Below are 14,988 nucleotides of genomic sequence, written 5' to 3'. Positions count from 1 at the left end.
TATCGAATTATCTTATTCTAAATTCAAATACAGAATTTTACACAATGTCAAAAAAATTAAGTAATTATTGTTGCGGCATTTCCCCTCCTTAGCTATTGTCATTCAATGTTCTATCTTTATTAAAATTACTAAAATATATTATTTCTAATACATTTAATTAAAATTATGCACATAAAACCTACATTCATTGATAAACACATTTTTTTTTTCCGAGGAGGTAGGAGCTTCAGATTAAAAAAAAAAAAAAAAACTTCTAAATGTCCTCTCGAAATACCGTTTAAAATTTACGAGTTTTCAGATTAGGTGTGTAATCAATTAAAATATTTAATTCATTCCTTACTACATATATTATGTTTATGTAATTCAAATGATTATATAAATGTAATACTTATTAAGTGCTCGTAAGCAAATTATTCTGTTCCATTTCAACATCTTGCAGAAAACACAGCCAACTCACAGAATGTAAATTTGTCTATTTGAAAACGAAAGGAAGAAATGAATTAAATGTAGCCCTAAGCAGAATTTTAAATATACTTCATAGCAGGTGCTTGCTAATATATTGTCTATCGCAGTTTAAAAGAAATAAATTTAAATTTTTGAAAATACTTTAAATTATTTTAACGTTAGTGAGCTAGAGGATATTTTATCCAGCTGTTAAATTTTGCTTAATTTTTTTTTCCATCATTTCCTCATAGGATTTCATTTTGTCATTGATCTAAATTCTATCTAAATTTTTATTTTATCTAAATCTCAAGCTAAATTATAAATATGGGTATGCCGCTGAAACTTCCAGATGAATCTGAGTTTATCATAGAGACTTTATTCTACGGTTGCAGTTTTCTTCATTTTGCATTAATAATAAAATGCGGTTTAGGTGCGCAAATGTTTGCACAGATGTCAGTCCTATGTGTCGTCATACCACTGCGCGTCATGCCAATGAGTGAAAGTATTTCAAATAGACTAATTTTGGAACTGTGGATAAGTAATACTCAAGGTAGTATTACAATTAAAAAGTTTATAGTAATACTTAATACTGATCGAAATAAACTGAAACATTTACAACCAGTATTAATCTTTTAAATTCCAAGCAGCTAAAATTTAATTCCGGATGTTTCAGTAATAAAATTAGCTACGTTATTCGTAAATGAACAGGAGCTACATTTCTAAGCTAGCACATTGATTACATGTAATTTGCTTATATTTAGCTTTTTTTTAACAATTTTAATTAATTTACTCGAAACATAAAACATAAGGTTTTTCTTGATAAAACTCAATTCAGATCTATATATATGGAATTTAAAGTACAAAAAGTCTATAGTTTTGACTATATTTACTTTGCACGCAAATAGAGTCATTACACACAAAAAGTACATTATCTCTTATCTTTTAATGACCTATTATTTTGGGGAACAAATTAGTGAACTACATTCGAAAGAAAAGTGAGCGCAACTTGCTTTCATAATTACACAACATTCTCAATTGCCTCTCGAATATATAAACATAAAAATTACATTTATGCATATTAACCTTGAATTATGTACATCTCCCTTTCCTTTCTATAAAGAGGACTGAGCCGTTATTAAGGCGGCCTTAAGCCCGGAAGTAAAAATCTACTATTGCAGGCCATCGAGGTGCGACTTCCTTATTAAAACTGAGATGCTATAAATTCCGCTCAGATGAATGTATTCCAAGCTAAAGGGAATTATTACAGTGAGTCCCGCAGTAACTGTACATTTTGAGAGTATTTTTTGTTTCGCCAATGTAGAGAAATAGAAGTTAGGTACAAGAGAATATCCATTTCTATGCGTTTTATGTCTCGTTTATCACAAGTCTGGATCGGCTTGCCCGCATAGTTTAATTACATGGGTTATTTTCGTTCACCTCGTAAAGTGCTTGTCATTGAAGGTAGCTAGACCGTTCATCAGAAATCCCGCTGAGTGCTGTAGAGCAGCTAGACTGCTGTCTCCAAAAAAGAAAAAGGCAAGATCCGCTTCATAAATTTGTCGTTCGAGGAGAGGAATTGCTACTTGATAATCTTCATAGATAGCTATGCTTGTTTTAGTTGATGCGTCAGCAATGCAGACCCTTTCTGAGGTGGTTTCTTATTACGGCATTCTGCGCCTCTGAAAGAGAAAAATAAGTTAAACATTCACATTTGTATCAATACATTTTCTTACCCAAAGAATTTTATTGGAATTGAAATATAGCTTTAAAGTAAGCAGACTTAAATGCAAAAGAGATATAAAAGGTATTTTTCCTTTATTAGAAAAACGTCGGAAGCAAATGGAACATTAATAAATACTATGCATGCAGTTTATCTTTTAGTCATTAGGCGTTCTCCCTTTAGTTCTTTTGAAATATAAATATACCATGACTAGATATACATAAATACATTCATATACAACCGAATTACCAAACGCCTAATAGAGAATCAACTGTAATAGAGAATAATTCGAGCATTTAAGAGATCAAAATAATGAAGTAAACTATTCTCTTTTCTTGTACGAAGCTCATTTATGAAAGAAATTTAATCAATTAGATATAAATAAATATAAGTAATCGATTTTTCTTTAACAGCTGATTTCAGTTTTACTCTGTGCAATTTTACGAAATACAGGGAATAAATTTTAAAATGCATTATCTAATAGAACCATTTGGAGTATCTATTTTACTTAGTAAAAAAAATAAGCACATTTTTTGCAAGGGGCGGGAGTAATTAACAAGATCTGGATAAAGGCTTGTTAAATTAGCTTTGCTTCTTTCACCAAAGGATACAAAAAAAATAACTACTTAATTTGTGCATATGAATATTATAACTGATGCATTTCAACAATTCTTAAATGAAATTTAACAGTTTTTTATAATGGTAATGTCTTCTGTCGTCAAGTGAATGTGTTCTCTCCTCTGAACATATATCCTATAAAAGAAGTATAGCATATTAGAATTTTATATTTTCGGTAGTGAAAGAAATTAATTAATTAATCAGTAAAATTTCTCCAAATACATATTATTACAATAGTAGAGTGAAAATTTCACGGAAGACACAAATGAGCATTTTATACGAGTACTAGTCTAACAAAACGTGTTGCATTTTATAGTAACCTAGTCTTTTATTTTACGCAAATTTTGCACTAGGAGTAACCAGTCATTAAATTTCATGAGATAATAAAAATTTTAAAGAAAATAACCTTAATAGATAATTAATTAAAAGCGACAAACTAACTGTGATTACGATGAATTAATGTTTCATTTCGCTATTAACACTAAAAAGCAAAAGCATATCGACAATTGTTTTTCATCATCCGCATAACAAATACCGATACGAAAAACGCGCGTAAAAGAAGATTCTTTACGTACCACATTCCCCCTCCTCATTCTTATTTGCTAAAATACAATATTTTGTGAAGTTATAGCTTAGTAACTAAGATAAACTGTTTTAACCAAGAGTGGTTGAAAGGACATGATCATGCAAAAAATTTTCATGAAATACTTATAATTTTCTTATATTTTGAAAAGATCTTGCTAGAGCATATAAAGAAATGTAAAAGTTAAATAATATCCAAATTTCATTAGCGCTGATCAGCATTTAATCTTGTACATATGCAAGAACTGAAGGAAAAGCAATAACTGAGAGCATAATGAATTAAGATGGAATTACAAATTAATACTTTACATATTTTAATAAAATATATACGTTGCATAAATTATAATACCCCTTTAATATATTATAGGAAACTACTCTACCGCACTGAGAAAATGATATAATGCTATTTTCTTTATTTGCTTTACTTAAAACCCTTGAATTTCCCCACAAGAATTTCTAAGAAAATGATTTTAAATCTACCTACTTTGACAGATGTTCCGTAATATGTTTATGTATATATAATGGGTAACGCAACAAGAAAAATTATTTGAATAAATTAAAAATCGTATATGTTAATACCAAATGATAAAATCCGGCTCTTTCCTGTTTTTCTACTGTTTACAATATTCATATTCATAAAGCTTCCATACGATGCATTTATTCTTTGTGGTCTTCTTAGTTTCTTACTTATTCCTGCTGAAAAAGAAGTATAAAACATCAATTTCAAGTTCAAAACAACACAATTTCAATCAATGTCATAATAAAAATAACTCATTAACATAAAAATGAAAATGCAGTTTTCCTCTGTGACAAAATTACTAAGTTGAAATTTTTTTAATCCGAATCTCTTTCCGGTTATTTATGCGAAATGCTTTAAAATGTTAATCATCATGATAAAAAAAAAATCCGAAGGAACTTAAATAGAAATTTCACTAATAAGTTTCACTGAATAAGCTCTCGTGCTGCTAAAGAAAGCAACATACCCAAGAACATAGTTTTTTTTTTTTTTTTTTCTCAGACGCACTTATACAAAATCAACATAATAATGTTCGTTAAATCAGTTATAGCTTCAATCAACATTTTGATTTGAATTGCTGGTCACAAAAAGAGAAATAATTCGGCGATTTATAAAAAATGTTGCAAAAAACGTATTCCTCAGTTTACAGCGCCAAATCTTCTGTCAATTGAAGAATGCTTTTAACACCTGACAGAAGAGTTTAACCAAGCATAAGAGGTCATTTTATGAGGCTCAACAATATAAACGTAATCTTCTGACAGAGTGTAAGTCTTCATCTATTCGCCTACATATTCTGTTAATGTTCAGAGAAACTATAAGTGTATATGGTATGAAAGCAGAATAATGCGAGGAAATTTTGAGCATTTTAGCATGCTTATGAATTAGCAATAATGTTATGCTCCTTTGTTTATGAATTAGCAATAATGTTATACAGAACTGAAAATTTATCAGAAATAAAGTAAAATGATATAAATTCTACACTTCATACGTTAACGTATATCATGTATGCTAAAATGCTTTGTGGTAAAAGACTATAAGCTTTAGTTGTTGAATATTATCGATATTTTAAATTTTTAACTAAATAATAAGAATAAAAATCACATATCGAAAGTGAAGAGTCACGTATGGATGACATCGAAGTACGAAAACCGGATTCAGTTACATCTGATCAAAATCCACTTAAATGTATATCTGCTCATGTGCTCTGAAGCGCAGTGGAAAACATCCATTGTTTTCAATGGTCCATAGCCTGTCAAGGACTTTAATATTTTCACTACTGCTATACATTCCATTGAAAAGAGGCAGTTATACGAATTTAAAGACTGTTTTATTGCCTGTCTTTACAGATGCAATTTATTGTTCGATAAAATATAATATAGCGATTTCTGTGAATAGGAAACATAAATTTTATCGAAGAGCACATAGAATAGCTTAAAATTTCTGCCCTGAACACAAAATATAAAATCTGATTGGCACGAGCTGCATTTTAAAAAATGGATCTTTTTTAGGCTTAGTCTGAATTTTTTAACAAAGTTGAAGAGTTTATTCATTTATTACCCGGATGAAATACTGAAAGTCAATAAGTCATTAAGTCAATAAAAATAATTGTAATGTAATGTGTAGAATATATGCTCTAATTTTTATGAAGTTTTCCCATTTGAAATTTTAATGAACTCTTCCAAAAAAAAATTGTCTTTGCTTTCAAAACTTGAGTAAAAAAAGAAAACAAAATACATAGAATTTTAGAACATTATGTTTCAAATAGTACAGTTTTATCTTTCAGGAAATAATACAATATTTAACATGAAACTTCGCTATCATAGCATACGCTCTGCGTTTGCTTAAGAATTCAATTTTCGATCAGTCTCACCAAACGTTTCAAATTAATGCTAATAATTGCTAGCTAATAATTGTCGTTTGACTGAATAATTTTAATCAAACGACTGAAAAAATTTGATGTGGACACCATATCATTTGCTTGTACGGCCTATTAAATTATACACAGTTTTTCCTGCACTTCATTTAAACTTATTTCGTCGAATAATTCTAACTTGAATAATCGATCCTTAAAGGCAAGTTGAAAATAACATCAAAAATTGCAAATCTTAAAATTAAATATCCTGGTCAATTTTTGTCATACGTGAGTCAAACTTCTTCCATTTTTATTTTTTTCATAAAAAAGTATGAAAGCAATTCCCTAAATATAAGTATAGGAACCGGGAGACCGAATTGAAAGTTAGGTTTCGTTATTTGTCGAAAATTACTTTTCTGTTAAATTTGGCATTGCTGAAACATGAATGTTTGCATCATTTAAAATGCTTCTGTAACTAGAAGTATGTAACTGTGACCAACGATTGCGAAAATAAAGGCCGGGTAAGGAGTGGTTTTATATATATGTGTGTGGGGGGTCGGTTTTGCTGATTGCAATAAAAAAGAAAAGTACACTACTAGATGTTATACTAGTCCCATATACAAAATTTCAACGTTCTACGACTAACTGTTTTTTGAGTTATGCAAGGTACACACATATATACATGCGTACGTACAGATGTTACGCAAAAATCCCTTTTAAATCCGCTTTACATTTTACAATCCGTTTCTGAGAAAACAGTCTTTTATTCTGTGCGCACGAACAGATATCACACAAAAATAGTAGTCCAAATGGATTTGGGAAGGATGAAAATAAATATTTCTCTTGTAATATGATACCCGAAAATTTTCGCGATTGCACTACTTCGTAGATGGAAATAAAAAGAAATAATTTTATCTCACAATAACTAATAATAAAATTATTTTTATTTAATCGTAAGTAAAAGCGTTAAAATCACTGTTATAAATGCAACGCAGATTATAAACAATTATTTGTATTAAATGTTATGTTATTCGAAATGGAAAAATGAGAAATTTTAAATATTGAAGATTTCAGTTTTAAAATAAGTGCTTTGATAATCGGATGAAGATATGAAAGAATAGCCATTTCTTTGCTTAAAATTTCGAATTACTGTAATTTACCCGAGATAAATGTTTCTAACAGAATACTCTATCAATATATTAATATATTTCTTAATGTACTAAAACGCTACTCATAAAATGAGCGTTTTAGAAATGCATTAAAAGTAGTCGAAAAGAAAAGTGAGTTTTAACTGATTTTCCTACAAGAGCTGGAAGTGTCTACGAGCTTTTTCGAAACAATTTTCTCTATTTCCTTATATCCAGAATTTTGAAAAATCGTTTATAAAGAGCAGTGTTGTATGCAATTGTTCTACGTTTGGTAACTGGAAATAAATAAAGCATATTACGGTAACACCTTTAAAACACAGTATGCAATATTCCATTAAATAAATAACTGATTAAAATATGAAAAGAAGGAAATTCAAAAGATTAAACACCATTTTGAAATTGAAGAAGATAACTCGAAATTTTACCTCAGAGATTTAGAGCATTTCGAAAGATTTCAAACTTTTATAAATACCTCTTCATTTAAACACAAGCATTTGCTAGCTGTTTTGGTAAGCTATAACACGTGTTTCAAATTAATAGCTTTACTATACAGAGCACACTAACTATATTATCGAAAGTAAATTTCGTTATTTTCGTATGGATGTTCTACAACCAAAATAAGGCAACTGTTATTGATTCATCGAATAAATATTTTAATAGCTTCATTGACAATATGTTCACATGACAATTTATTTATGACAATTTATTCACATAACATATTTACAATATGTTTCGATGTAGTTCAGAAGTAAAGGTTTCTGTGACTTTTTAATGAAAATAACATGAAATTTTTGCATCAGTCATATTTATTTGAATTTGCTGGTTGTTGTATACGATGCAAGTACCCTGCATCCTCTTTCAGATGACTCTGATGGAGCACAAAATGTTTCCTTTTCATTGTTCCTTCAACCTAAAGAAGCTGCGGAGAACGTGTTATATCCAAAATGGATTTTGATGGGTAAGCCTTCTGTAAGATTGTGAAAAGCCAATTCTGCATAGCGCAATCATAATTCGCATCCAACATGCCAGGAAATAATCGATGTAGCGTTAAAAACTCAGACGTTAATTGAAGCAAAAATTCAAAATTTTGTGAAGATGAACGAAGATTAGTAAGATTGTGGTCCCTTAAAAAGTCTTAAAGAAGCTTATACGCATTTCATAAACTATACAGACCTATTTTTAGATTCAGTTAGTCTCTTTTAATTTGGGAAAGTAATTTCCTTTTGAGGTAACTGTCTTAGTCACAGATAAATTATCTTTTGGTGGAAATAATTTTACACATTTCTTTCATATTCCTGTTATTAAGTTTGTGATGTTCTATAAGCATTTTAGCGTATGTGAACGTTTCTTATACAAAATACAGAGTGGTCTGAGGTTTGAAATTAAAACAAAATAAAATTACAGTATTTTAAGTGGGGTTTTTTTATTTACCTATTTTTAGATTCAGTTAGTCTTTTTTAATTTGGGAAAGTAATCTCCTGTTGAGGTAACTGTCTTAGTCACAGATAAATTATCTTTTGGTGGAAATATTTTTACACATTTCTTTTATATTCCTGTTATCAAGTTTGTGATGTTCTATATGCATTTTAGCGTATGTGAACGTTTCTTATACAAAATATAGAGGGGTCTGAGGTTTGAAAATAAAACAAAATAAAATTACAGTATTTTAAGTGGGGTTTTTTTATTGAAGTATTTCAAATATCTGTTATTTTAGAAAAGGTCTTTTAAATACTGACGTTTATACAGCTCCAATTGAAGCGTAATTATCAGAATATGTTGCTCTATTAAACATGTCTTTAAATTTATACTTCTGCCTTTCTAGAAGCTAAATGTACGATAATAGTAATTAATAATCTGGATAATGCGTTCAATGTTAAGTAGAATAAATTAAGCAGAATAAAAAATAAAAATAATAACTAGGATAATACTTAATTTTTTTATGATTGCATTGCTTAATGCATTGTGATAAATAGAATAGGAAGTATAACTAAAGAAACTAACCCCAGAATTAAGTCACATGTAAGAGTACTTGCATTTATCTTCATTTTCTCTTCAGTTATCCATTTTATTTTAATAGTTCACAACAAAACCCCCTTCATCCAAACTAACTGGAAGAGTGGGTCTCCGCAAAGCCCATTTTTCGGATAACTCATGGTTTGCTTTCAAAGAAATGATTAATTTTTACCTATATCATTTTCGATGATAATGTTATTTTTTAATATCTTTAGTATAAAATAACTACTAAAGTGCTCATTTTAAACCCACCTTTTTAAGTTGTGTAAAAGAAGTATTATGCATATGTGACTGTAAAAAAATTATGTATTTAAGGTAGGACTCGGATAAAACTTGGCGATTTTATCCTTCTCCAACTTGGATAGAGAAAAAGCGTCATCTTTAATAAACTAGCAAACATTCACTTCAAATGCATAATTTTTTGTAATAACTTATTGAAATATATAAGGCTTCCATTTTTAGTAATCTATTCATTTTCACAGAAATCATTTAGCATAATGCAGATTCTAATTCACATAATTATTAACAAATTCGGGCATTAGAAGTCATCTCTTAGATTTCTCAAAAATTTCTAAGTACACTGGGTTTATCGGTACCTAATTAGAAAAAAAAAAAAAGGTATTGATTTAAAAAAAAAAAAAAAAAATGTGTAAGTAACAAGTTTCCAAGCTCAGCAAATTTTATTTCATGCTTACGGTTAACCAGGATTTTACTGTATATTGAAATATGCTATTATTTTACAAGAAACATTTATTGACGGAAATATAATTATATTATACAAAGACCCTTTCCTTAAACCTATGCAACTTTCCATTTCTCAGGAACGGATTTAAAAATGTCCTTACTATTTTTAAAATAGCTGAAAATTATTATATAAGAGGTTGAAAGTCCTTTTAATAAGCTCAAATCCGGGGGGGGGGGGAATTGCTACTTGAAATCACAAATATCCATTTTAATTTTTTCACAGTTTGCTTCCTGTACACTGTATTAACATTTTAGTCGCATCAAACCTAACAAGATATTAAGACAAATTAAGATACGCAAAGCATTCGATAATAGAATTCGTCTTAAAATTAACTTTTTTTCTTTCATTTCTATAAGATAAACAGGAATACATTTACTGCTGATCCACTGAGTTTTATATTTATTCAAAGAAATGTGTTTCCTAAAATCCTAAAATCAATAAAATGATCACCCTCATTATTATAATAATTCATCACGCTCAAGTATTATAATAATTCTATTGCCTTGTGAGCGCTGGAGAAAATTTGTCTATTAGATTGCTAAATGTAGTCATCGGGGAATAAGCTATTGCGTTGATGTATTTAACTTTCTAAAATCCTTAGAACTAAATGTTTCAAATTTCCATTCTTTATTTGTTTTGTTGATTTATTTTGCTTTATTTTATGGTGCTTCAGCCTTTGGCTAAACTGCAGACAATGTTTCACAATTTTGAATCTTCCCTTCTTCTTATCAGGGATGGAGAATATCATCCTCCCCAAGTGTTCATAAGTCTGAACGATCCATTGCTCTCACTTCTCATTACAGCACTCCTACATTGCTCTGCCATAACGAGCCGAAATGCCATCACTGGCTGTATCACACAAAAAACTTCATCCATTGAGCCGGGAGGTAAAAAAATAAAGGATAAATTTATATCTCTTCTTTTCTTGCGCTCGAATTCTCCATTGCGATCCAGAAGATACCTGAGACGCTCTTTTTCATTTTCTTCTTTTTCTCCTCTATCTTTTCCCTCCCCCTTCATAGGCCATCCTCTGGAGAGAAATAGTTTCCGCATATTTTTCCCCCTTCAAGAAGAAAGTGCATCTAAGATTTAAAATAAAAAATAAAAATAAAAAAAAATGAAGGGGGATCGAAAAGAGGGAGAGAATGTGGTGGAAAGAAAGCATGATGATGGTAATTTCATACTTTTTTCCTTCGTTTAAGTGTTGCCCCTACCCCCGAACTGAGCAACATTTTTAGAAGAAGTAAAACTTCCACATCAACGATCCATACTCCTAAGCTTCTGGGAATAAACACAGAGATATTGAAAAATATGACTGTTTGGAGTAAAATGGCGTTTGCATAAATTAGTCAAATATGCTAAAAAATTACCGAATTTAAATCTTCTGGGTACCATTATGGATTTAGAGGCCTATATGATGTTAGAAGTGTTGAACAAAGTGGCATTTCTAAGCGAGTAAGAAGTTTAATGATATACGTTTAACATAATGTTCCCTGTTTATCGCGTGACTTTATTTTAACGGTTAAGCTTTATTATCTGAATTTAATTAAATCTGTATTTATTTTGCATTATTATTTTCCGCCAATCATAAATTAACACTTTTTTCCCAATATTTCTGCATGGTTTGCTTTGATTTTTTAATATCCTTTAGTAAAAGTATCTTAGGAATTTATAACTCTCAATGTTTCGCATAATATAATATATTAACTTATTTATGCTGTCTGAAACGCTTTCAGAACCATAATATGCCATAAGAAAAAGAAAGCATTTTTTCAATGGGAAACGTTTATCTAAATTATTATTATAGGTTTAGATGATAGTACATATTCTAAGTGCATAAATCTACTTCACAGTTTGTAAAGCTAATAGAATATTTTTATAAGCTCTATAACAGATGAAAATTAAAGATCTGGGTCTTTTCCAAAAGGAAAAGAAAATCTGAACTATAAAACATTGAGTAAGGTATTTGTACAGTTAATTTATATTTTTATGTTATGAAGAAACTAGTTAACTGGAAATTTTTTACATAGTAAAGTTTCCTATGTTATTTGGGTATGTTATTTATAAAAAAAAAATCTTTGTTAATTCCTCTTCTATAAAAATTAGGAAAAATTCAGGTACAATGGAGTAAAGCCTTTTTTTCCACTTTATATTTCAAAACTGCTGTTAAAATGTAGGGTAGTAGGGTATGATGTGCTTTATTATAGTTTATCGTCTTATTGAAGTTAAACTGGAGATATCTTTGTGTTACTGAATCACCAGTCTTTTGATAGAAGTAAGGACTGCAGACAAATGATTAAATCATACTTTTTTTTTAATTCTGAAAACAATTTTTCACTGTTCAAGGAAAAGAAGAGAACAAGATTTACTGTTTTATAATACCCTTTAAAGTTTACTTGTATTTTCTAGAACGCATCTTCCATTGCATATGTGTTTATTATTAAGTTACTTACTTTTACGTAGTCTAGAAATATGAATCTCTTTCTTAAAGATAAAACAAAAATCACACAAAACAGTATTTTAATAAATGCTTTTGAATCTGAAGAAAAAAAAAAAAATTAATTCTGTCTCTCTGTAACCATAATACCTTCTTTATACCGACTTTCCCTGCAATAAGGGAATAAAATCCATGCCCTTCACAGATCCTTCGAGAGATAAATTTTGATTTTTTTTTTTTTTTTTTTTTTTTTTTTTTTTTACTGTTATTAAACCTTTGTTACTTTAACCATGATAAAATTTTCAAACCTTTTTAAATGGAAAGTTTTAATTACAGCTGGAAACTTTCTTGTGTGAGTTCAAATAAGAAAATGTTTTTAAAAATCTTTATCTGTATTACTATGAAAAGAGAAGTGGTGTATTGAAACTAATAATACGTGTCATTGATCAGATCATATTTGCTCCTACAGAGCAGCACTGTTGTTTAAGAAGCATGCGCCGAAGTATTCGAAGTTGGTTGAAAAATGGCCCTAAATTATATAAAAATATTCATGTTTTAAAAAAGGACCTTTCATTAAAACCTGCCAAACCAAAAACGTGATGGGAACTTTAATCAAAACTGGGGGGGGGGTCGTAATTTAGTACTAATCAAAACATTTATATAGTAAAAAAATAAATAAATAAAAGAGGTCAAGGATTCGAGAGCGGATGGTTTATAAATCTGAATTGCTTCTACGGTTATTATTTCAGTATAATAATTATAATCGCTATTTGCTTGTGTGATTACAAATGCTGCTCTTTTATTGAAAAGAAAAAAAATATCAAACGCTGTAATTTTTTCCTTACCGCAGGGCTTTTAGAGAAAAATGAATAGTGAATATATTAAAAACCTAATTAACATTTCGTTTGCAACATTTTAGTCTGGAAAGCATACAAACTGCCGTTAAAATTTTATAGCAAAAAAATATTTGCAAATTTTTTATCTGGAAAACAACATGCTGATTTGGAAAAAAATTATCTGAAGAATATTAAGGGTATTTATATCAATAAAAATCTGACTGAAGCAATAACATTTATCGTTAGTGTTATTGTCCTTATTTAAAAGGAAACTAGAAAATCAAGTTAAAGGTTTCATCGTGAATATTACGGTATAGTTATTCGAAACTATCAAATGTTTCTAACAAAGGGATTATGCGTAGTTGACGAATAAGATGTTTACAGAATTACACTTCTATATGTTTTCATTAATGTTTAATATTATCAATGACTAACTATCTCCCATATTGTTTTTTAAGGGTATAATCAGCACATTCAAGCAATATTCTTCTTGATGCTTAAGACTATAATCAGCACCTCCAAGTAATGTCGTTAGTGATGCTTAAGAACATGGCTAAAACATTTTCATTATTAGTATTAAGGAGAGAAGCAATGAGTACACAATTTTTTCAGAACAGTTACTTCTTTGAGTGCATTGTTGGCAATTTTATTAGTTATTATATCTTGAAAAATTTACATAACATTTTGCATAGCGAAATTATTTAAACTGTTTTTGAAATGTGAAGTGTGCGAAGAAGATTATGACAAATGTGTAATACAGTTTTAAACTGGAAGCATTCCCCCCTTGCAACTCTTACATTTCCCCTGGCGGGAATTCCCCCCGTTTGAGAGCCCTTGTTTGTGAGTATATTGTTTATTATTCATAAATTTTAACAATTTTTCTTGCTTTTAAATCTTGCATTGTAAGCAAAAAATGCTTAGTTTGATTGTTAAATTAAGATTTAAGATTGGTAATGATATATAGAACACCAGACTTTGATTATTAAAACAAAATATTTCAATTATAATATTTTAAACTCAGTTAACAAAACCCGCCACGAATAAAGTTCACTATTAACTATACTGGAGACGAGTTGCTTATTAAAATTAAGCCCAGAAATTTGTACGCGATGATACTGTTTTCTACTGCAAGATTCTAGTTTCTTATGAATAAAAATGTTTTGTGAGGAGGATAAAAATACAGCTTAAATATCGTTGAACAAAAATTAATATTGCATGACAATAATGATACTATAAAAACTGCGATCTTCTTATATGAGATTATGTGGACTATATCTGTTTAACTTCTAAAGATAAAAAGAAGGGGAGAGAAGAGAAAAGAAAGAAAAAGAGAAGAAACTTGAAAGCACGAAAGTACAGTGAAATTGGACATTAATTAACATGCACTGACTAAACTATGTTAGTAATTTTATTGTTTTCTATATTTTAAAAGAGATAAAAAGTTGGGATTTTAAGTGTACTCATGTACAAACTCGCAGCCATGTTGTGCGTAATTTCTTAACTCCTGAATTTGGTCTCTAAATTATTATAATGGTATCACATTAATTAATTTAAGAAATGATAATTTTATACATATTTCACCAGCTCATGGTGTAATCAGTTAAGGCTTGGCACACCCACTACAAATATTTTTTCTTCTTCTATGTTATACACTCATGTATATCCTTTACATCTTTATTCATATTTTTACATTTCAAACTAACACACCAATTAATATAAGATATTTTTACATATTATGGTAATATGCAATACTTAATTAAAATAATATTATTTTGAACTACAGTGCGATGCTTGGTATACATTGATATTACGTAGAAACTATAAAAATATCCGATACTTAATTACTACTAAATTTTAGCCTAAAGTATTGTATTTATAATACTGAAATTTATGACCAAATTTTATTTTCTACATCTTCTCCTTTTGTAAGTTTAAATATGTAGAAAATATTTTGCATGTTATATATGCAATGATCAACAATCAAACATTTATAAATTGTATATGAATTATTTTATTTAGTTATTTAAGTCGCTGAATGCTATTTAAATTATTTTAAATAAAGGATTAGTGCGTTCG

The 14,988-nt window shown here is 29.0% G+C and overlaps 1 protein-coding gene and 1 long non-coding RNA gene across 3 annotated transcripts in view; one reads left to right on the top strand and one right to left on the bottom strand.

The window, feature by feature from the left end:
• LOC118180842 (uncharacterized) overlaps positions 1–14,988 on the top strand; it is a 59,967-nt gene that overhangs the window by 35,757 nt on the left and 9,222 nt on the right. The gene's annotated exons all lie outside the window — the stretch shown is intronic.
• The window catches only part of LOC118180843 (uncharacterized), a 110,040-nt gene continuing 96,220 nt past the window's right edge, over positions 1,169–14,988 (bottom strand). Inside the window, exons 7-8 of the long non-coding RNA XR_004756778.2 lie at positions 3,944–4,060; positions 1,169–2,123 (exon numbers count right to left, since the gene is read on the bottom strand). This is a non-coding gene — a long non-coding RNA (uncharacterized LOC118180843). The remainder of the gene's footprint in view (positions 2,124–3,943; positions 4,061–14,988) is intronic.

The sequence above is a fragment of the Stegodyphus dumicola genome, chromosome X1 (genome assembly GCF_044657685.1).
Source record: "Stegodyphus dumicola isolate Sdum_Otavi_A_Nest chromosome X1, ASM4465768v1".
NCBI lineage: Eukaryota > Metazoa > Arthropoda > Arachnida > Araneae > Eresidae > Stegodyphus > Stegodyphus dumicola.
Note: the sequence above shows the minus strand (reverse complement) of the source record. Positions and strands in the feature narration are given on the sequence as shown.